Source organism: Oryx dammah, unplaced genomic scaffold, assembly GCF_014754425.2.
Source record: "Oryx dammah isolate SB20612 unplaced genomic scaffold, SCBI_Odam_1.1 HiC_scaffold_16, whole genome shotgun sequence".
NCBI classification, from domain to species: Eukaryota; Metazoa; Chordata; class Mammalia; order Artiodactyla; family Bovidae; genus Oryx; species Oryx dammah.
This window is the reverse complement of record NW_024070200.1, coordinates 51,667,959-51,689,542: the sequence shown is the minus strand read 5'-3', so window position 1 is coordinate 51,689,542 and position 21,584 is coordinate 51,667,959. Positions and strand designations below refer to the sequence as shown.

General features: G+C 40.6%; 1 protein-coding gene across 1 annotated transcript in view; it reads left to right on the top strand.

Annotated features, from left to right (window-relative positions):
* The window catches only part of AGBL1 (AGBL carboxypeptidase 1), a 411,763-nt gene that overhangs the window by 352,224 nt on the left and 37,955 nt on the right, over positions 1-21,584 (top strand). The window lies entirely within an intron of this gene.

The window sequence follows — 21,584 nt, the reverse complement described above, 5'->3', positions numbered from 1 at the left end:
CTGAATTCTGGATACAGCTATAATAAGGGTGTCACTTTATTTAAATGGAATGGCTGAAATGGTTGCAGAATGGCCATAGAATGGTTAAAAGTGAAATGACTGAAAAATGGTTGGCTGAAAGAGAGAAGACTGGGGTGGTGCTTTTCCTGGCCCTCTCCTACATGCATTTCAGAATGTATATTGGGAAAGATGAATTCCAGTGTTAGAAAGAGTCAGCATTTTTAGAGTTTGTGGGCTGAGGCCCAGAAAGCAGAGCAGGTTCTCAATATCTCACAGCCAGTGGATGGGGGTGACAGGGTGAATATTCATACATACCTGCCTCAAGCTGTGGAAAAAAACTTAACATTCCTTCCTTTGGTAATAAATGATTGTTTTTACTATAGGATTAGACAGTGATGTCCTATGGAAAAACCAGAATTCAAGATAAATAGAAATATTGAAAGGAAACATAATTTCAAGAGCTAAAGATGCAAAAAAAGTTGTAATTTAAAATATCCATATTAAAGAGGCAAACACACACTTTTAGAAACTGAGAAAATAAAGCAATATTGAAAATGTGAAAATAAAGAAAGATAAAATGAGAATTATAAAAAATATGAAAAAGCAAATTTCAAAAATAAAATGACAAAATAAATAAGAAAATGTTTTAAGAAATATAAAATAATTTCTTTCAGGAAAAATCCTAAATATTAATAAATGTTGAAATGCTGAGAATAGACTAGTTTCAAAGGGTAAGCACAAAAAAAGAATATTGAGAAGTTACAAAGGTTAAAGATATAAAGATGGTAAAATAGTAAAAGAGGATCAGAATAAATCCCAAATGGTAAAATATGTTAAATTATGCCAAAATGCAAGCAAATGAAAGCTAAAGCCTATAAAAATAAAATTAAAAAAAAAAACCAACAGGAAAGTAGATAAGTAAGTAAAGAAAGCAGCCACATACTTAAAAAGTTTCCTAGTTTTGTAGCTCCCCCCTTTTTTTTTGATGGAATTTTTTTTTGTAGGCAAAGAACAGAGTCCTTACTATGGTGACTGGTTGGCACAGTCCAGCACTTTTTGCATATGGTGACTGGTTGGCACATACGAGGCATGAGAGGACAAGTCCTTTAGCAGGCACCATCAATCAGACCTTTGGCAGCAATCAGGCTTCTTAGATCTCAAGCGGGACAAAGCCCTGAAGCACAGTGTCCATTCCTGGTCCAGCAGCACTCAGCTGGCTCCTACCATGTGTTCACTGAGCTCTAGGAATCAGCTCTAGAGTCTCATTGAATGACTCCTCCCTGCTTGAGGGGCTAAGGATTTTATCAGCATGCTTACTGAGCCTAAATGGATGGAAAACAACTCTGCAAGTCGTCTTGAGGGACATGACCTCGTTTCAAACATTTTGTCATCCAAATTGGCTCTTTTCTGAAGTTATGTGTTCCCTTGAATTATCTGGAGTCTGGCTGAGAGTGAAAAGAGCACCGGGTTCAGAGTCATAATTCTACTTGGGAATTCTGGCTTTCGCCCGACCTACTTAGTTTTCTCTTCTGTTGAAACAGGAAGCTCCCTGTTGACCCATCTGGGTAAAGGTCTTAAAAGCCTAGGGTAATATTCAAGCTTTGGAACAAATGCTATAGTTTCTTCTATTTCAGATGCTCACACCTCTGAATCAGAGGCTTGATCCAGGTCTTAGTTTGAAAGGTTAATGTGGTCTCATCATTGAATATCCTTCTGGTCTGGACATGCTTTATTTCCAGCTGGTTGCTTTGGGTTCCCTAATGGCAGGCCAGCTTCTTCTTTATGACACCTCCATTCATCATCATTACCGTTATTTATTATGACTAACTTACCCTTTTTATTTATATAGCATCTTTCATCATGGAGCTCAAAGCACTTTGTAGCTTACTTTGGATCATTCAAACCATTTGGCTGAGATGGATTTGGAAATCATACCCTTATTCTACTGAAAGGAAAATCCCCAGGTCATTGCACATTATTACCGAAAGACTTGAGGCTGCCATGGAATCATAACATCACATGATAAATATGCTTAAAATCCTCAGCTCATGGACCCTTCTCAGAACATACCTAACATATGGTTTACCTAGTTTTTGTTGAGTCCCTAAGTCGTGTCCAACTCTGCGACCCCATGGACTTAGACTGCCAAGCTCCTCTGTCCATGGGATTTTCTAGGCAAGAATACTAGAGTGGGTTGCCGTTTCCTTCTCCAGGAGATTTTCTTGACCCAGGGATTGAATCCATATCTCCTGTACTGGTAGGTGGATTCTTTACCACTGAGCCACCAGGGAAGCCCATGGTGTATCTAATAGCCACTTAAATTCTTCAGTGACATTCCATTTAAGGACATACACATTCCATAGTATATAATTAGGTGGATTTGTTTTTCTCTGTTTTGATCTTATGAATTTTACACATTTTTCCTAAAATATGTAAAAATAAGGATAAGATAATTACCTTCATTTTACATGTCTTAACTTCCCCAGCTGAAATCCCCTCCAAGTTTGAGGCAGTTCACCTGAACATTGCTTATGTGATATTGTTTCTGATGTTCTGACTTTCATTGGTTTTCTTGGGACACATTCCTATTCATCGGCTTCTTAACATTAACAAAACTTCCCTGTGTGTGGTCTGACCAGCAAAGAGGCAAGATTTGCCTAAAGATTAAAGAGCTTGAACTTGAACTTGGTACTTAATCTACCACATGAAGCTTTTCTTTTACAAGAAATTATGGGCCCCTATGGAGTTTGAAAAACCGTGTAAGGGTGGAGTAGTTTCCTTGATGCTAATGGAGACTTTGAGGATGGCTGAGAGGTTTTAATAGCAGTGGTCAGGGAGACAAAGCCAGGATTTTCTAGCAGAAATAGAGAGGGTCTTGCCAAGCCAAAGATATCTTAGCAACACATGTCTGTAACAGGAAAACAAATCATAAAGACGGTTTCCAAAAGAAACATCCTACCATCTTGTTGGCCTGGTCATTTGTATTGAACTGGGCTGAGTTCTAAGTAATCTGGGAGGCCTGACACAGTGATCCCTTGATTCTTATAATTCTTTCCAACATGCAATAAAAGTAGGAGACCACCGGTTGGGTTAAATCAGAGGTGATAATGGTGGCTTGATTAAAGCGGGAGAGGAGGAAGACAGGTGATATCTTACAAGGTCATCATTGCAAGTAAGTGAAGGAGATGAAGAGATCTAATGTGAGTCCCAATTTTTGGACTTTGGTTGCTGAGTGGATGGTAGTGACAAAGAATTTTTATAGAATCAACACACAGGCCAACAATTTGTTCCCAGTAGAATCGAAGTGTATTTGTCCTTAGTATATATACAAGTCTACAAACATGATTACCTCTTCCAAGACCGTAGTGGAAAATAAGTAAACAACAGTAAAGAAAACAGTAAAGATGGCGTTTTGCCATCTTGAATCCAGCAGAAACTAATACAATATTATAAAGCCAACTCTACAGCAATATTAAAAATAGAACAAAGGTCATGCTGTAAGTAATAGCTGACTGCTTTAGGACAGGGGTCCCCAATATCTGGATTCTAACGCCTGATGATCTTAGGTGGAGCTGATGTAATAATGATAGCAATAATGTGCACAATAAATATATTGCCCTGAATCATCCCAAAACAACCCCTCCTGCCAGTTCATGGAAAAATTATCTTTCATGAAACCAGTTCCTGCTGCCAAAAAGGCTGGGGCTCTCTGCTCTAGAGGAAACATATGAAACTATAAAGATCAGATAAAAATGTTGATAATTTTAACTATCTAGGACCATTTAAACTTAGTATGGATAGCCTTTTATTTGTGAGTTGGGAAGGCTTTATTTTACTACATTAAAAGCCCTCACAGACTTTATCTAAGAAAATATTTAGCATCTTTTATTTATTTATTTATTTTGCTGAAGCAAGAAATACAAGTTTATTTGGAAAGCTAGGCGTCCTAGAATATGGCAGGCTAGTGCCCTCGCGTATCATCTTATCTGGGTCTGAATGCCAGTTTCTTTTATAGGCAGAAGAGTAGGAGGTGAGGAAAGTGAAAGCGAAAGTGACGTCACTCAGTCGTGTCCGACTCTTTGCGACTCCATGGACTGTAGCCTACCAGGCTCCTCTGTCCATGGGATTTTCCAGGCAAGGGTACTGGAGTAGGCTGCCATTTCCTTCTCCAAGCACCTTTTATAAGTCAAGAAAGAATCTTGCTCTTTTACATGTATTTTCTTATCCAGTAATAATTATGGCCCAACCGGAGTATCAATAGATCTTCTGTATACTTTTCAGGTATGAAAATAAATTTAAATACGTATACAGAGGTGAAGTCTTCAGAGCAGTTTATTTATTTTTTAATTGGAGTATAATTGCTTTACAATATTAGTTTCTGCTGTATGGCAAAATGAATCAGCTCTAAGTATACATATACCCCTTCCCTCTTAAGCCTCTCTGCCATGCCACCAGCCCACCCATCTAGGTTATCACAGAGCACTGAGCTGAGTTCCCTGTGCTACACAGCAGCTTCCCATTAGGTGTCTATTCAGTTCAGTTTAAGTAGCTGATATTACAGAGGCAGGACTATAACTACCGTCTATTCTGTATTCCTTTTCTACAGAGATTTAAAGCATTAAAATAAAAGAAACTTAAAATGTTCTAGCTGGGTGGATTCTTGTATATTACTTTCTCTGTCCATCAAATGATAAGGTAGTTGAGACTAAAGAGATAAAAATAAGTTATCACATAGCCTAGTTGAAAAATGGCACAAAAAATTGTCTAGATAATTAAAACACTCAGGCAAACACACACACACACACACACACACACACGCCCAGGTTGTATAGCTAGCTTGTGACAGGGTTGGGGTTTGGACCCAGTCTCCCTCCAGAGCCCATATTGATTTTAATCTATCAACTCTTCCCAGGCTTAGATGGTGTGCTTAGTCACTCAGTCATGTCCGACTGTTTGCGACCAGGCTCCTCTCTCCATGGGGATTCTCCAAGCAAGAATACTGCAGTGGGTTGGCATTTTTTTCTCCAGGGGAGCTTCCTGACCTGGGGATTGAACTGGGGTCTCCATCATTTCAGGCAGATTCTTTACCAGGGAAGCCTGAGAATACTGGAGTGGGTAGTCTATCCCTTCTCCAGGGGATCTTCCTAACCCAGGAATTGAAATGGGGGTCTCCTGCATTGCAGGCAGATTCTTTACCAGCTGAGGTACTAGTTGGAGATGCAAGCAAAGCCTCAGCCCCATCAGCAGAAATGGTTTCTAAAGTTAGTCTTTTTGTTTTTTAAGCTTTATATTTTATACTAAAGTATAGCTATTAACAATGTCATAGTTTCAAGTGGACAGCAAAGGGACTCAACCACATATATGCGTGGATCCATTCTCCCCTCCGATCCAGGCTGCCACATACCACTGAGCAGAGTTCCCTGTGCTGGACAGTAGATCCTTGTTGGTTATCCATTTAAAATATAGCAGTGTGTACATGTTGATCTCAAATTGTTGACCTTGATCTTCACATCCAATGTGACTGGGATGAAAGAAGGCGTAGCCTTCCCAGCTTTCCACAGTATTGATCCATGATAAATGAATCGGTTTATCCTTGGTTTTCCTTCATAGAATTTGAATTCTCAGCTTGGCTTAAGCCTGGACACTCTACCATATCCTGCCAGCTTTTTCCATTGTAGAAGACATCCTTCCTATTGCCACCAACTTTCTGGCTGTAAACAGCACTCATCTGACTTTGAATAGTTTTGGTCACTGGGCTCCTCTTCCACTGTCCTCTCTGTACATTTTCATTCAGGTGACAATTCAGGATCACAAAGTGATTATGGTGATCCCCTTTGGGCTCGCTTCACCTTTGGTCTTGGCTAGGCCTCTTCCTTCCTTTTTTTGATATGCTACCAGCTTCCCTTTTACATGACCTCAATTCTTTGAATGTATTTCAAATCTCTTCAAGATAAAAACATGTAGCACTGATTCTCAGATTTTCGAATTTCACAGATCAGTTACATTTGAATAAAAGGACTGTAGTGAGTATATAATCTTTTAAAAATTTGCACAAGTAAGAATGGAAGATACTCTCTGAGCTGCTGACCAACAGACTCGTGAGAAATTCAGCATCAGATGTTTCTTGGGCTGCCTCCTCACTTACACAAAATCCTACAAGTAACTCAGAGTTACTGCTGCTGGATCTTTAGATCATGGAAGTGAGCATTCTTACTTTTCATGCCACGATACATTTGCTACTGGTCATGAAGACTTCCTTGTGGGTAGAGAGCAGTGTAGTCACTGAATGAATTGGCTATTCCCAGTATCAATCTTCCCAGAAAGGAGCAAATCCTGGAACAGGAAAAGATGCCTGATAAATGGACCTTTTAGGAGGAAGAGATAATTCTGATGATCTTGAAATTGGAGAAACTCTGGTCCCCCTTACATCATTGAGGGTCATTTTAGAATAATGGCACCTAGGATATCAAGGAGGTCTGAAGAAGCGATTGCTCAACTTGCTGCCTAAGAATGAGAACAGCTATCACCAATGATCAATTTTAAATTTTCTGTGAGTAGTTATCATCTGTTATATCCTTTATTCTTATTATTGTTACTAAGTTGTATCCTACTCTTTGCAAAGCCAGGAACCACAGCACGCCGGCTTCCCTGTCCTTCATTATCTGCATGAATTTGCTCAAACTCATGTCCGTTGAGTCACTGATGCCATCCGACCATCTCATCCTCTGTCACCCCCTTCTTCTCTTTCCCTCAATCTTTCCCAGCATCAGGGTCTTTTCCAAAGAGTCAGCTCTTCACATTTATTCTTAATAAAGTGCTAATAAGCCTTTCCATCTTGTTTCAGCTGTGTTATTGAGATTGAAAGAAAGTATCTATGCCTCAGATTGGTGAAGAAGAGCAGCGGCAGTCATACTTAGAGAAACTCTTAAGGAGACAGGGAATAATAGGTACAATGGCTAGTATGTTTTTAAAATCATACTCAGTATAACTGAGACATTTAAAAATAAAATAGCTTTATTGTTTTTTAATTATGAAAGGATACATGATACAATCAAGATAATAGGTGTTGAAGAAGATGGGATTTGATTCACACAGTGATAAAAAATCTGAAAGTTCAAAAGGGGAATGCAGAAGAAACCAGGTGATTAATATTTGCAGAGGCAGGCACTACCTGCAAGCCTGGGGGAGCAAAGGGAAGCTGTGGAGTTACTGGAACCCAGGGGCTGAAAGGCTCCAAAACACTGGTGTTTGGAACTCCGAGAAGGAAATGTGACTTGTCATGGGCTTCAGTAGACTAAAGGTCACAGGTGAAAGGGTGAAAGAGAGTAATATCCAAGGAGCAAGGGGACACATCCCACCTGCTGCCGGTACCCATGAGAGGACGCAGTGATGCTATTGGTGTGCATCTTAAGATGCAGGGGTTGAGCCAATCACCTGCCTCTGCTCTAGCCTCATTAGGTGGAATTGGGAAACATAGAGGGTACCCTTTACTTCCTCCTCCTGCCTTCTTATCACTCTCTAGTGCCTCTCATTGAGGAATCTAGCAGGAAGTCAACTGGCAAGGTAGTCTGAGCATTGCAATTTGCAGAGTTTTAGCTGCAGTGTGACAGAGAAGAAGACAGAATTGTGGGCTGAGAGCTCAGAGACAACTGGTGAAAAGCAAGCACAAAGCATCCATCTACAGAGTGCCCATTATGCAATTGCATTGGGCTTATTACTGTTTATATGTGACTTCTTTGTTTTCAAAAAAATAAAGTGGTTTTATTGTTTCCAATGGGAGGAAAATGAAGCATCATTATTGTAGAAAGTCCCACTGTGGAGAAAAAGCTTAAAGAAGAAATTAAAAAGCACCCAAATTTCAGGCTAACACATTGCATTACTCCAAGGGGTATTGTTCACATTATCATCTATGATAATTACATTGTGCCTGTGGAATTTTGTAACAGGGAGCCCCTCCCTGAATCAGGCTGCTCAGAGAGAAACACTATCAGGAAGATGAAGAAGATGCATTAGTGTCTGTTCATAAATCTGCAGCTTCGGGTATATCAGTTATTTCTTTACATGTATTTCTATATCCAAACCCATTTTAACTTTTATAAGATAATGTGTTTTGTAGTAGAGTTTAAAAACAAACAGCATCTTCCTAATGGCAAAGAATACAAATGTTGTTATTAGTTTTTAAAACATCAATCTTACTGTATTGTTGGGCCATAATTAATTCAAACAGTTCTCCTTATAAACAACTGACAGGTGAAGAGTCTTGTCAGTCTCTTGACAAATTTCTCAGGTTGTTTCCTTAAGATAAATTCTTAAAAGTCATGGTTTCAGTCAAATGTTATGCATATTTTATATTTAATACATATTATTGCCAGATTTCTCTCAAGATATGCAGATATATATTCCTACCACTGTTGGATGAAAGGGCCTGGTCTCCATACCTTTTTAACACTGAACATTATCATTCTTTTTAGTCTTTGTCAATTTTATAAGATAAAAATATGATTTTAAATTTAATTTTTTATACTTATGGAAAAGTAAATATCTTATCCCATTTTGCAGATGGAAAAAAAAAAGTCTGATGCAAAAATCAGGTGACATATGCAAGGTCAGCCACACGGTTGATGTTTCACTGTCAGGAATTAAACCCAGGTTTGTCAGATTGCAGACCTCCCGATCTTTCCACTTGGCTCTGCAGTCCCACTTATGTCAAAGCTTCCATACCGTCATACGGTGACTCTTCTTTCGAATGCTGTCAGCATAGAACTTGGGAAGTGTAAGTGCCTAATACATACCTGTTCCTAACTCAGGGTGCACCTGACCTTTCTAAAGTGTTTTAACATATGGCCCTCCAGATGGTTCATCTTCAGACCAGAGTAAGAGCTCTAAAGCAGTGGTCCACAAGCTTTTCAACACCAGGGAGCCTTTTCATGCAACACAATTTTTCCACAGACTGGATGAGGATGGTTTCAGGATGATTCAAGTGCATTACATTTATTGTGCACTTTATATCTATTAGTCTTACATCAGCTCCACCTCAGAGCATCAGGCATTAGATTCTGGAGGTTGAGGACCCTTGCTTTAAAGAGCTTTGAGCCAGCTCTGTCAGAAATGAACTTTCTGATATATCTTCAGTTAAATGTTAGTACACAAGTATTAATGTAACACTCACAGTGTTTTACTACAGGTTGGCTATAGTTTTTCATTCAATCTTGTACAGATGTTAGAGTTAGGCCATAAAAAAGGCTGAGAACTGAAGAATTTATGCTTTTGAATTGTGGTGCTGGAGAAGACTCTCAAGAGTCCTTTGGACTGCAAGGATGTCAAACCAGTCAGTCCTAAAGGGAATCAACCCTGAATATTCATAGGAAGGACTGATGCTGAAGCTGAAACTCCAATACTTTTGCCACCTGATATGAGAACCAGCTCATTGGAAAAGATGCTGATGCTGGGAAAGATTGAAGGCAAGAGAATGGGGCGACAGAGGATGAGATAATTAGATGACCTCATCGACTCAGTGGACATGAGTTTGAGCAAACTCTGGAAGAGAGTGAAGGAGAGGGAAGCCAGGCTTTCAGCAGTACACGGGATCTTGAAAAGTTGGACATAGTGACTGAACAACACCAAGAAAATTGGAAGATTAGATTTGTGGCCTACCCATTTGGGGTATGATTTTGGTTGAACCTGGGGGTATGACACTTAACCTTCTCTATGCCCTGCACATCCTTTTAGTCCCCAGTCACTGTTTTGAGAGAATGACACATCAGACAGCCTGGTTTTATGTCTGGACAGTCTCCAACCGGCTAAGGTTTAATCAGCATCTTCCACGCTGGAAAGATTTGTGCCCTTGTGAGTTCTGCCCTATGCCCTGAAAAGCAAGGATGGCAGATGACACTCCTTTGTAGAGGGGAGAAGGAGAAGCAGGAGAATGCAGGGGAGACCAGCAAAGGCAGAGGGATACTGTCTGTAGACAGTCAGCCTCTACCTGCATCTCTTTCTCTCTCTCAGCGAGGCACTCTGTCATCCTGTTCAAAGGCGCCAACGTGATCACAAGCCGAAGAGCCTAACAGAAGAAAGCTCCACATTTTCTGTGGCCTTTGGGAAGGTGAATAATTGAGTAAATGTCTGGAGGAATAGTGGTGACGGTCGTTACACCATGCCATGCCGTGACATGACAGGAGAATGATACTCCGCATTGAACTCTCGTTCCAAAGTTTCAGCTCCAAATTCTCATTCTCCTTTCAGTGAGCCCTAGGAAATCCACCACTCCTGCTATGGAATCTCCCTGGGAAGTATTTGCTGGCCAAATGTCATATTTCTTAGTTAGAGCTGAGCCATGCCACTCATCTTTCCTTCATTGTAGAATACAATTGCTCTGCCTGGGAGCTGAAAAATGTTCTTAAACTTGCAATCATGGACTCTGAAAATTCAGACTGTTTTGCTCTTTTGTAGTCTCTGGACCAGAGTCATCAGTGGATGGATATTTGTTTTTAGGAAAATTTTAATTTCTTTGGACATGGAGTGAAGGTTGGTTCTTTGGATGGAAATAGCAGTCTGACTCTGTTTCTGCTTTGTTTGCTGGTCTCAGTGTTAGGGGCTCTGAGAAGAGGTGGGCAAAAAGTATTTAACCTCTTTCTCTTTGCTTTACTTTCTTTATATAGATAATAGGTGGGGGGATGTTATTTTGATCCATAAGGGATTATTTGGATGGAGGAACTATAGTTTTCTCCATTTACATGATGCCCTCACTGGGAAAAAAAAAAAAAAGAAACAATGGAAGTCTCAGTCCAGTTTGAATGCTGAGATGTTCTCCTAGGCACAGAAAGGGAACACTTACAGGAATATGTTAATCTCACAGACTCTTTTTTAAATTAAAAGGTAAAGTTAAAAAAATTTTTTTAAACAGCGGAGAATAGTTGCTCTACAATGTTGTGTTAATTTCTGTTGTATAATGAAGTCAGTCAACTGTATGTATACGTATATCCCCTCTCTCTGGGACCTCCCTCCCAGCTCCTGCATCTCACCCCTCTAGGTCATCACAGAGCATGGCGCTGGGCTCCCTGTGTTATACAGCAGTTTCCCCCTGGTTATCTGTTTTACACAGGGGAGGGTATATATGTCAATTCCATTCTCCCAAATCATCTCAGCCCCTTCCCCCTCCAAGTTCACGTCCCCTTTCTGCACCTGCATCAAATAACTACAAAATGAAAGGCAAATACGCATTTGAGATTATTTTAAAAGTTGCAAAACATAACTGTTTTCTGTCTTAAATACTTGATTTGCAAATGTCTGCCAGTAAGTCTCAAATCATGATCTACAGAGATTTTGCCGGACATCCATGATGTTCCTTCTAAGAGACAAAAGGAGGTAAAGAGATCCATGAAGAACGTGGCATTTGGTGGCATTGTCTGAACCTCTGTGCATACCTCTTAGGAACAGTGTGAGTTAAGGGAACATTTGAGGGTTGCGGTTCTAGATGCTTTTTAACTGTGGTATTGGAGAAGGCGCTTGAGAGTCCCTTGGACAGAAGGGGATCAAACCAGTCAATCCTAAAGGAAATCATTCCTGAATATTCATTGGAAGGACTAATGTTAAAGCTGAAGTTCCAATACTTTGGCATCCTGATGGCGAAGAACTGACTCACTGGAAAAGACTCTGATGCTGGGAAAGATTGAAGGCAGGACAAGAAGGGGATGACAGAGGATGAGATGGTTGGATGGCATCACCGACATAAGCTTGAGCAAGCTTCAGGAGCTGGTGATGGACAGGAAAGCCTGGTGTGGTGCAGTTCATGGGGTTGCAAAGTTCGACATGACTAAGCAGCTGAACTGAACTGAACTGCTTCTAGAGAGAGATCCGATACAGTCTTGTTGATGAACTTGTTCTTAGAGATCAAAATGAAAATTATTTGCTCTGGGAACTGTGAAAGTCCTGCTGCTAAGTCATTTGCATAGTGTTAAATGATGCATAGTTCTGGGTGGATAGTTCTGGGAGGGTGCTCCCAAGGGCTTCCTTGCTCCCACCCCTTCCTACTACAGCCTGCACACCGAGAGGGGGGTCAGCAGTTTGACTATTCCATTTGCCTTCCTCAGATATTGCAGTGCCGAATAAACATTACTATTTATTATTCCTAAATTTAGGATTATTAATTATATCAGCATAAACCTAATTTATGCCATCATAAACAGCAATAATAAATGCCGCCAAATGCTAATACCCAGCTCTTGCCAACTGTGCCTGTGGTTGATGGGTTCCCCCCTCTCTTCCCAGAAGCATTAAATTAAAAATGATTCAATGTTGCAGAATCATTGATCACACTGGAGCTGAGGCTCTTGGGGGAAATGGGCTTGTTTAGTTAAATGCTTTTCTTCCTCATTTGCTGGGCAACTTTTGTTATCTGTCTGCACTCCAGTTTTTCTCTGTTTTTCCCCCGATAGGAGGAGCAGGGATGCAGGCAAGGAGGGAGGTGGTTGATCATTTGTTCTTCTTTCTAGATTTCCCCTTTAGACATCTCTCTTTATAGTATTACCACTCTTAACACCTTCTTTCAGCATACTGAGAAGTCTTTATAAAGCAAACCCTCGAGTATAATTTGGATGTGTTATTTCTCAATTGCCATCATGTCCACCATGCTTTTAATGATGTATGTCATGTGGCTTCCTAACATCCATCAATTTCCATCACTGGAAAATAGGAAGCACAGCTCTGACAGCTCTGCCAATACTGAGGGTGTTATTTCTTTTGCCGTTTACCCTCGGGGAGGCTCTGCTTTTATGAGGGAGGACGTAAGCCTGTGTCCCCTTGTTCTGAGAACTGTAGTAAGACCTCACTGCTTTTCTCAAAGGAAACTGTTTGAACTTTTCCTGCCTTCTTCCTGGATCGCTCTTTTTTTTTCCCATCTGGGATGATTGTGATGGAGGTGTAGTAAAGAAACTTTCCATCACATGATCCAAAGACTGATTTAGGTCAGAGTTGTATTCTTTCCATCGATGTGGCTTTGAACAAGTTACTTAAGCTCTCCATTCCTGTTCCTTCAGTGTATGAAGACACCTTCCCTAGGTATCATCATGGTCAAATACCACAGCACTTGGAAACTGTTAAGCACTGTATGGAATTATAATGGAAGGGTTCCTTGGATGGTGTTCTTTCTTTTTTAACTAGAGGAAGGAATATGTTTTATATTTGAACTTTTACTGAGGTATAGTTGACATATGATACTACTATGTCACACACAGTGATTTGACATTTATATACATTACTAATTTATCACCATGATAGGTCTAGTGAGCATTTGTCAATATATGAAGTTATTACAATGTTATTGATTTTATTCCCTAAGTTTTACATTCCCTAAGCTGTGATTTATTTTATAAAATAACTACAAATTTGTACCTAATTCCCTTTCCCTGTTTCACCAAACTCCTCAACCTCCTCTCTCTCTCCTTCTCTTTAGTTATGATTCATTCTTTCTTATACTTACAATTTCTTACTCTTTGCTGAAGTTCTTATTGAGTTCATCTAGTATTCTCCCAGGTTAGTGAGCCACTTTCTGATTACTTCTTTAAACTCTTCACTTGGTAAGTTGCTTTTCTCTTTTTCATTTAGTTCTTTTCCTGAGGTTTTGTCTTGTTCTTTCTTTTTTTAAAAAAAATTTTTATTTTTACTTTATTTTGCTTTACAATACTGTATTGGTTTTGCCATACATTGACATGAATCAGCCACAGGTGTACATGAGTTCCCAATCCTGAACCCCCCTCCCACCCCATATCATCTCTCTGGATCATTGGAAGGTATTCCTCTGTCTCTTCACTTTCCCTACCTCCCTGTGTATGTTTCTACATATTAGGTATGTCAGCTACATCTCTGGGCCTTGAAAGAGTGACTTATATAGAAGGGATCACCACACAGGTGCTCCTCTGTGGGTGGCAAAGGTCCTCCTCTTATGGTTGGACTGTGAGCAAACTGGTGGGGGCAGGTCCCTAGTCCAGCTGACTGCGAGGTCTGGCTGTGACTGTTGCAGGTGCCCTGCTGGGTAGGGCTGCTCCTTGGCAAGGCTGTTTCTAAGGCCCAGCTGAGATCACTGCAAGTGTGCTGGTGGACAGGTCTGGTCCCCCGGGTTGGGAGTCACTTTGGAGGAGCTGCTTGAGTGGGTGGATCAGGTGTGGAGGGTCCTCGGGGGAATGCTAGGGTGGGATGCATGGTGTCAGCTAGTTTGATGGAGAGGGACAGACATAGTGCCCACTAGCGCTAGGCCAACTAGAAGCCAGGGAAAGGAGAATAAAATAAATGGTGTCCACCAGCACTTATTTCCCCAGAGAAATTCCCACTAGATCCTAGCCTGTTTAGTACACACTATAAAGTTATAAGCCAGAACTCCCTGGTGGCTCCATGGTAAAGAGTCTGCCTGCAATGGAGGAGACCCAGGTTCAATCCCTGGGTCAGGAAGATCCCCTGGGAAAGGGAATGGCAACCCATTCCAGTATTCTTGCCTGGAGAATTCCATGGACAGAGGAGCCTAGTGGGCTACAGTCGTGGGGTGGCCAAGAGTTGGACGCGACTGAGTGACTAAGCACAGCACACAGCACCAGAACTCTAGGGTCAGATTGATGAGGGCTCAACAGCCTTTCCACGTCTCACCTGTGCTGTGATCTTGGGTTGGTTACTTAACTCCTTTGAGCATCAACTTCTTACTTAACTTCTTTGAACATAAAATTGTAAAATCTCCTTGTATGATGCAAACACTTTTCAAACTGTATCTTTGCACTGGAACTCAGTGGGTGCGTTTTTACAAGCTCTTCAAGAGTGGGTCTTGGTTAGCCACAACCCTCTGACGCTCCTAAATGTAAGCCAATCTGGTTTTCAAAAGCAAACACTATGGGGGCTCATAGTGTTTTCTTCCTGGTGCAGGTCCCACAGGCTGGAAAACACAACCGTGGGCTCAGACTGTTCGCTTCTCAGGGGGCATCTCCATAGTTGTGATACCCGCCTTCTGCCCCCGGTTGTCAGTTACCCCATGGTGGGGTGAGCTCTGTGATTGGCAGCATCTCTGCTATCCTACCTGTCTCAATGTGGTCTTTTCTTTATGCTGTTAGTTGGGAAAATCTGTATGCTACTGGTACAACCCAGAGGGATGGTATGGGGTGGGAGGAGGGAGGGGGGTTCAGGATGGGGAACACGTGTATACCTGTGGCGGATTTATGTTGATGTATGGCAAAACAAATACGATATTGTAAAGTAATTAACCTCCAATTAAAATAAATAAATTTATATTAAAAAATAAAGAAAAGAAAAATAAAAACTTAAAAAAAAAAAAACAGAAAATCTGTATGCTAGTCTTCAGGTCATTCTGACACAATTGCTCATATGTAGTGGTAGTTCAGGTGTATCTGTGAGAGGATGTAAACTCAGGAGGTTCCTACTCTGCCATCTACATCCTGATGGTTTCCAGTTGTTTTCTGTTGCCTGAACTATAACTGTGGGACGTGCAAAGTTCTTCTCAGTCGCCAAGCCAAGCAGGCTCTTTCCTGGTTCCATTTTCTAGTGTTTCAAAGATATTAGGATAAGGTTTGGCATGAATAGATGAGACAGATATTCTTCAGAGGTTGGGATAAGGTCAAAGGAGAGAAAGTCTCCTTTAATATATATATTTGCTATATATGTCTATATATGGTGTGTATATATATATAATTACATGTATATGCATATAATTTCTCAATCTTACATCCACTCCATAATTTTAAAATAACAATCACAAGGACAACAACCTCTTTAGTAAGAGCTTTGATTGACTTGTGATATGATTTAAAATTATGGATTGGGTTGAGAACTGAATAAATTGCATAAAGTATACAGCAGTAGGGAGGCTTGGAACTGGAAGAATTCAGCTAATGCCTTTTTTCTTTTCATGCTTACTTTCCAAATAAATATCAGTTGTTGTTGTTCAGTTGCTAAGTCATGTCTGACTCTTTTCAACCCCATGGACTGCAGCCCACCAGGGTGTCCTGTCTTTCACTGTCTCCTAGAGTTTGCTCAAATTCATGTCCACTGAGTCAGTGATGCTATCTCTCCATCTCACCTTCTGCCTCCTCCTTCTCCTTTTGCCCTCAGTTTTTCCCAGTATCTGTGTCTTTCCCAATGAGTCAACTCTTCACATCAGGTGGCCAAAGTATTGGAGCTTCAGCTTCAGCATCAGTGCTTCCAATGAATATTCAGGGTTGATTTCCTTTAGGATTGACTGGTTTGCAGTCCAAGGGACTGTTAAGAGTCTTCTCTAGCACCACAATTCAAAATCATCAGTTCTTTGGTGGTCAGCTTTATTTATGGTCCAACTCTCACATCTGTATGTGGTAGCTGGAAAAACCATAGCTTTGACTATAAGGACCTTTGTTGGCAAAGTAATGTCTCTGCTTTTTAACACTGTCTAGGTTTTTTATAGCTTTCCTTCCAAGGAGCAAGCATCTTTTAATTTCATGGCTATAGGCACCATCTGCAGTGATTTTTGGAGCCCAAGGGGGAAAAAAAATCTGTCACTGCTTCCATTTTAAATAAATTTAGTTGTTCCATTTGAACAGATGAAAATCTGGCCTCTTGTGTTTTAGAACACAGCCTTTTCAGCCTCAACCTCCATCAGGGCATCTCCAAGAGTGTTTCAGGGTATCTGTAATGAGCTGTGTCTATGGTGGAATCTGTCTCCCCCAGCCTAGGGACTGCCTCCTTGCTGTAGTCAGTCTCAGCATCTGAGCCAGCCTCACTGCCCAGCACCCACAGAAGTCTGGATTCCTGTGAAAGTGCACCCCATGAGGAACCAGAAGGAAATGCACCTCTAAGCCTGGCATTGGGCAGTTGCTGGGAGCCTTTTTCTTTCGAATTCTGGGTCCTGCTGCCTGGCTGGCGGTAACAGGAAAGTCAAAGACAGCACATACATCTGTGTCTCTTTTGCTGTCTCGCATACAGGGTTATCATTTTGGACTCTGTGGGAGAGGGAGAGGGTGGGATGATTTGGGAGAATGGCTTGAAACATGTATACTCATGTAAGAAATGAATCACCAGTCTAGGTTCGATACAGGATACAGGATGCTTGGGACTGGTGCACTGGGATGACACAGAGAGATGATATGGGAAGGGTGGTGGGAGGGGGGTTCAGGATTGGGAACTCATGCACACCCATGGCGGATTCATGTCAATGTATGGCAAAACCAATACAGTATTATAAAGTAAAATAAAACAAAATAAAAATAAAAATTAAAAAAAACAAAGACAGCACATAAACCTTGGTAATGTGGCTCCACCCTCCCTACCCTGGCTTCCAGGTTGTCTTTTTCTTGGAAAAGGTTATTTATCTCCCTGAGCCACCAAGCCCTTTTGAGTTATTAGTCTTATTCCTTTATTGCCCTGCTTCCGTCTTGCAAATATGTTCCTATACATCTTCACTGCGTAGGAAACTCTTTTCTATTTACAGCTTCTCTCTGCTCCTTACCCCTCCCCCTGGCCCAATAACAGCCAAGGAGATAAATAAGAAACATAAGTCTTTCTGGCTATTATTTTTTTCTTACCCTGCACAGTAATATATATAATAACAAGAAAACAAATCTTATTACTAAAGTAATTACAATAAATAAAAAATAACCGAGTGTGGAGCTTAAGGAAGGGGGCATGTCAGGGGAATGATTGCAACAGGATTTTAAAAATCTAATTTACTAGCACCAGTCTCACTGTTCTGTGGATGCCTTGTCTAGGAGATTGTGTCTAATTAGGGAGTGTTGTTATCACTCATTGCATACACCCGCCCTTAGCTGACTTGTACCTTGGGTCTTTGAAGGGAAAATTTGGCTCAAGGAATCCCTGGAGAAATTTCCTTGTCAGCAGCCCTGTGTTGATAATAGCTACACTTTGCATGCTAAGTTGTATAATCGTCAAAACGTGGGAACTGCAAAGAACTGCATGGCATCCTTCCCTCTGATCATAGATAATCTCCTCCTTCATCATCTAAATAGTTGGGTATTTATCCTGTCATTAGTGAATTTCTAAGTAGGGGTCACAGAGCACCCCTTAGTAAAACATGCTGGTGCCGACCAATTCCTTTTGTTACAGTGTTTTTCCTTGAAGCCAATCTAATTTTATCTGAAAGCAATTTATGTCTCTTTGTTCTTGTGTGGTCCAGAGTGGAAATGTGGAATAGTTATTTTTATTCATTATTTATGGCTATTATCTCATTTATGATAGCCATGTTTCCAAGTCCTTTTAGTATTTGAATCATTTCTTTTCTTTAAACTGTGTCCTTGTATGGTCTGCATTTAGTATTTTTTAGCTACAATGTAATTGTCCCTGTTTGGTTTCTTTAGCCTTCTTCAAGCTACTCTGGCTAGGGAAGGCACTTTGCTGCTGCTGCTGCTGCTGCTGCTAAGTCGCTTCAGTCGTGTCCGACTCTGTGTGACCCCGTAGGCGCGGCATAACAGTTTGATCATGTCTTTGAGCATCATTCTTCAACATCAGCATCACAGAAACACAATCACATTTGTTAATCCATTATGTGCTCATGTGATCTAACTTACTCTGGCCAATTGGTTTTAGTCATCTAACACATTTGAAACCCAGGATAAATGCACAGTTTAAACGCATAATATGCCACCTCGTTTCTCAACCATCACTCCTGCAACCACCTCTGAAAAACACAGCCAACATCATTGATAAAGTGGCAAATATTAATTGAGCATTTAACAATTGTTTGACAATGCTAAACATTGTACACGCATTATCTATTTTCATCTTCATAACAGCCCTCTGTGATAAGTCCCTGATATGACTTTATCATGAGGACATGAATTTGAGCAAACTGCAGAAGATAATGGAGGACAGAGGAGCCTGACATGCTGCAGTTTTGAGGCTGTAAAGAGTCGGACACAACTTAGTGACTCAACAACAACAACAAACTATTTTAGAAGCAAAAGGAGATAGAACACAGAAAATGAGTGAAGAGGGTATAGAATCAAAGTTTGTGTATGAATGTGTGTATGTGTGTGTGCACGTATGTTTGTGTTTGTGTGTGGGTTTCTAGAACCTGTCCCCTTACCAATACATTATACATGATATCAAAAGTTAAGAGAATCCTATAATGTTAGCATTGGAAAGGCTCTTTGCATTTCAATAAATCGAGCCCTGCTCTCTCTCTTTACAGAAGATAAAAAAGATGCCTAGTCAGGTTCAATAGGTTTTAAATCCTTAGAATTTTGAAACTGAGTTTAGAGGCTAAGTCTAAAATTTTCCCCACTGAATGGCCATTTCATGTGAGGACAATGCATTTGCAACCAAGGTAGACATTTGTTAATAACTTTATGCATAATCTTATGACATTTAGGCATGTAACACAAAGCTAAGTACTTTCTACATTTTGTACTTCTCTGTGCAAAACTGCAGTCCCTCACTAGTCTAAGATGGCATCCCAGGAATGGTGAGAGAGCAAAGAGAGATTTAAAAGGGGAAACAGGGACCTCCCTGGTGATCCGGTGGTTGAGAATCCACCTTCCATTGCAGGGTATGTGGGTTAGATTCCTGTTTGGAAACCTAAGGTCCCAAATGCCACTGGACAACTGAGTCCTCATTCCTCAACTCCTGAGCCTGCATGCTACCACTAAGACTCGATGCAGCCAAATAAATAAATGAAAAGAAATATTCCAAAATATCAAAAGTGTAAGCAGAGTATTCTTGGAAGAATGGTGAAGATTTCTTTAGGCCAACTTTTCCCAAACTGGGTCTGAAGGACTAGCAGATTGGTGCTAATAGATGTTTCTTAAAATGGGTGCCCTGGTTGGAAGACACATTACAAATTTCATGGAAAAAGATTTCTTTGTTCACAACCTACCAGTCCTATTGGAATATTAACTTGCATGGAGACTGTCCAATAGGGGATAAAATGCATGGTATTTACTGAACTTACTTAAACAGGATCATATTTGTTGATACACACCTAGAAGATCTAGAGGAATATTGTTGTTGCTGTATCATCACTAATTTGTGTCCAACTGTTTTGCAACCCTTTGGACTGTAGCCAGCTAGGCTCCTCTGTCCATGGGATTTCTCAGGAAAAAATGCTACACCTATGGCTGATTCATGTTGACGTATGGCAGAGGCCAGTGTAATATTGTAAAGCAATTATCCTCCAATAAAAAGCGAGAAAAAGCAAACAAACAATAAAGAATACTGGAGTGGATTGCTATTTCCTCCTCCAGGGGATTCTCCCACCCAGGGAAGGAACCCATGTTTCCTGCTTGGCAGGTGGGTTCTTTACCACTGAACCACCAGGGAAGCCTCTCTAAAGGAATGCTAGTGATCCTTCAACTTGGGTGTTGGAGAAGACTCTTGAGAGTCCTTTGGACAGCAAGGAGATCAAACCAGTCAATCCTAAAGGAAATCAACCCTGAATATTCATTGGAAGGACTGATGCTGAAGCTGAAGGTCCAATATTCTGGCCACTTTATGCGAAGAGCTGCCTCACTGGAAAAGACTGATGCTGGGAAAGATTGAAGGCAGGAGAAGGGGTGACAGAGAATGAGATGGTTGGATGGCATCACTGACTCAATGGACATGAGTTTGAGCAAGCTCTGGGAGATGGTGAAGGATAGGGAAGCTTGTCTTGCTGTGGTCCATGGGGTCACAAAGAGTTGGACATGACTGAGTGACTGAGCAACAATTTGGAAAGTGTGGCTCAAGACTTTTAACTGAGATGCAAACGTAAAATGAAGCACATTACTTCTAAAGAAGCATATTTGCATAGTGGTTGAGAACACGCATTCTGGAGTTGAACTTGTTAGGCTTGCTACTTACTGGCTGTGTGATCTTGGACAAGAAGCTTTCATAGTTTGGATTATGTGGGAAACATTCTGAAAGGAAGATGTGCTATAGGATGTTTATTGTAGCATGCTCTTGAGAATAACACCTGTGAGGGAATGGAGTTAGCTGAACCAGGACTAGGGTAGAGTTGAATTGTTGATGAAGTTATTGCAGAAGCCTCAGGTGATGAATGGGAAATTCTGCAGCTGGGGTAGGCTTTGGATATCCTGAGTTAAACCATCTGGACTGAACCTTTCCTTTGTGAATTTGACCAATGACCAATCATTAAATATGGGCTGCCTCTGGGAAGAGAGTGCAACCTTGGCTAAAAAGCCTGTTGACAACTCCTCAGTTCCTCAAAGAGGTACCCATCCAAGAGCCTCAGTGGCCAACAGCAGCTTAAGGATGAGTGCTTCAGTCCTAGAGGGATACTCTGAGTGAAATGCCACAGTTTCTTCTGTGCTTCACTTTTCTCATCTGTAAAGTGGGCATAATATAAAATTTATATGGGTTAAATGAGTTATTGTACAATGTGCTTACTATTTACTAGTGATGAATAAGTATTAAGATAATTAATATAATAGCATAGATAATAATTTAGATAATACAATAGATAATAAGAATAAATAAGATAACAAATAATACTTAAAATAAGTTATCATGGAATTCATAGTTAGATTTAAGCCCATGAAAATTGGAAGAACAAAGGTATTTTTTACTCCTAGTAAACTGAAAACAATTTTAGTCCCTCTGTGTTATCA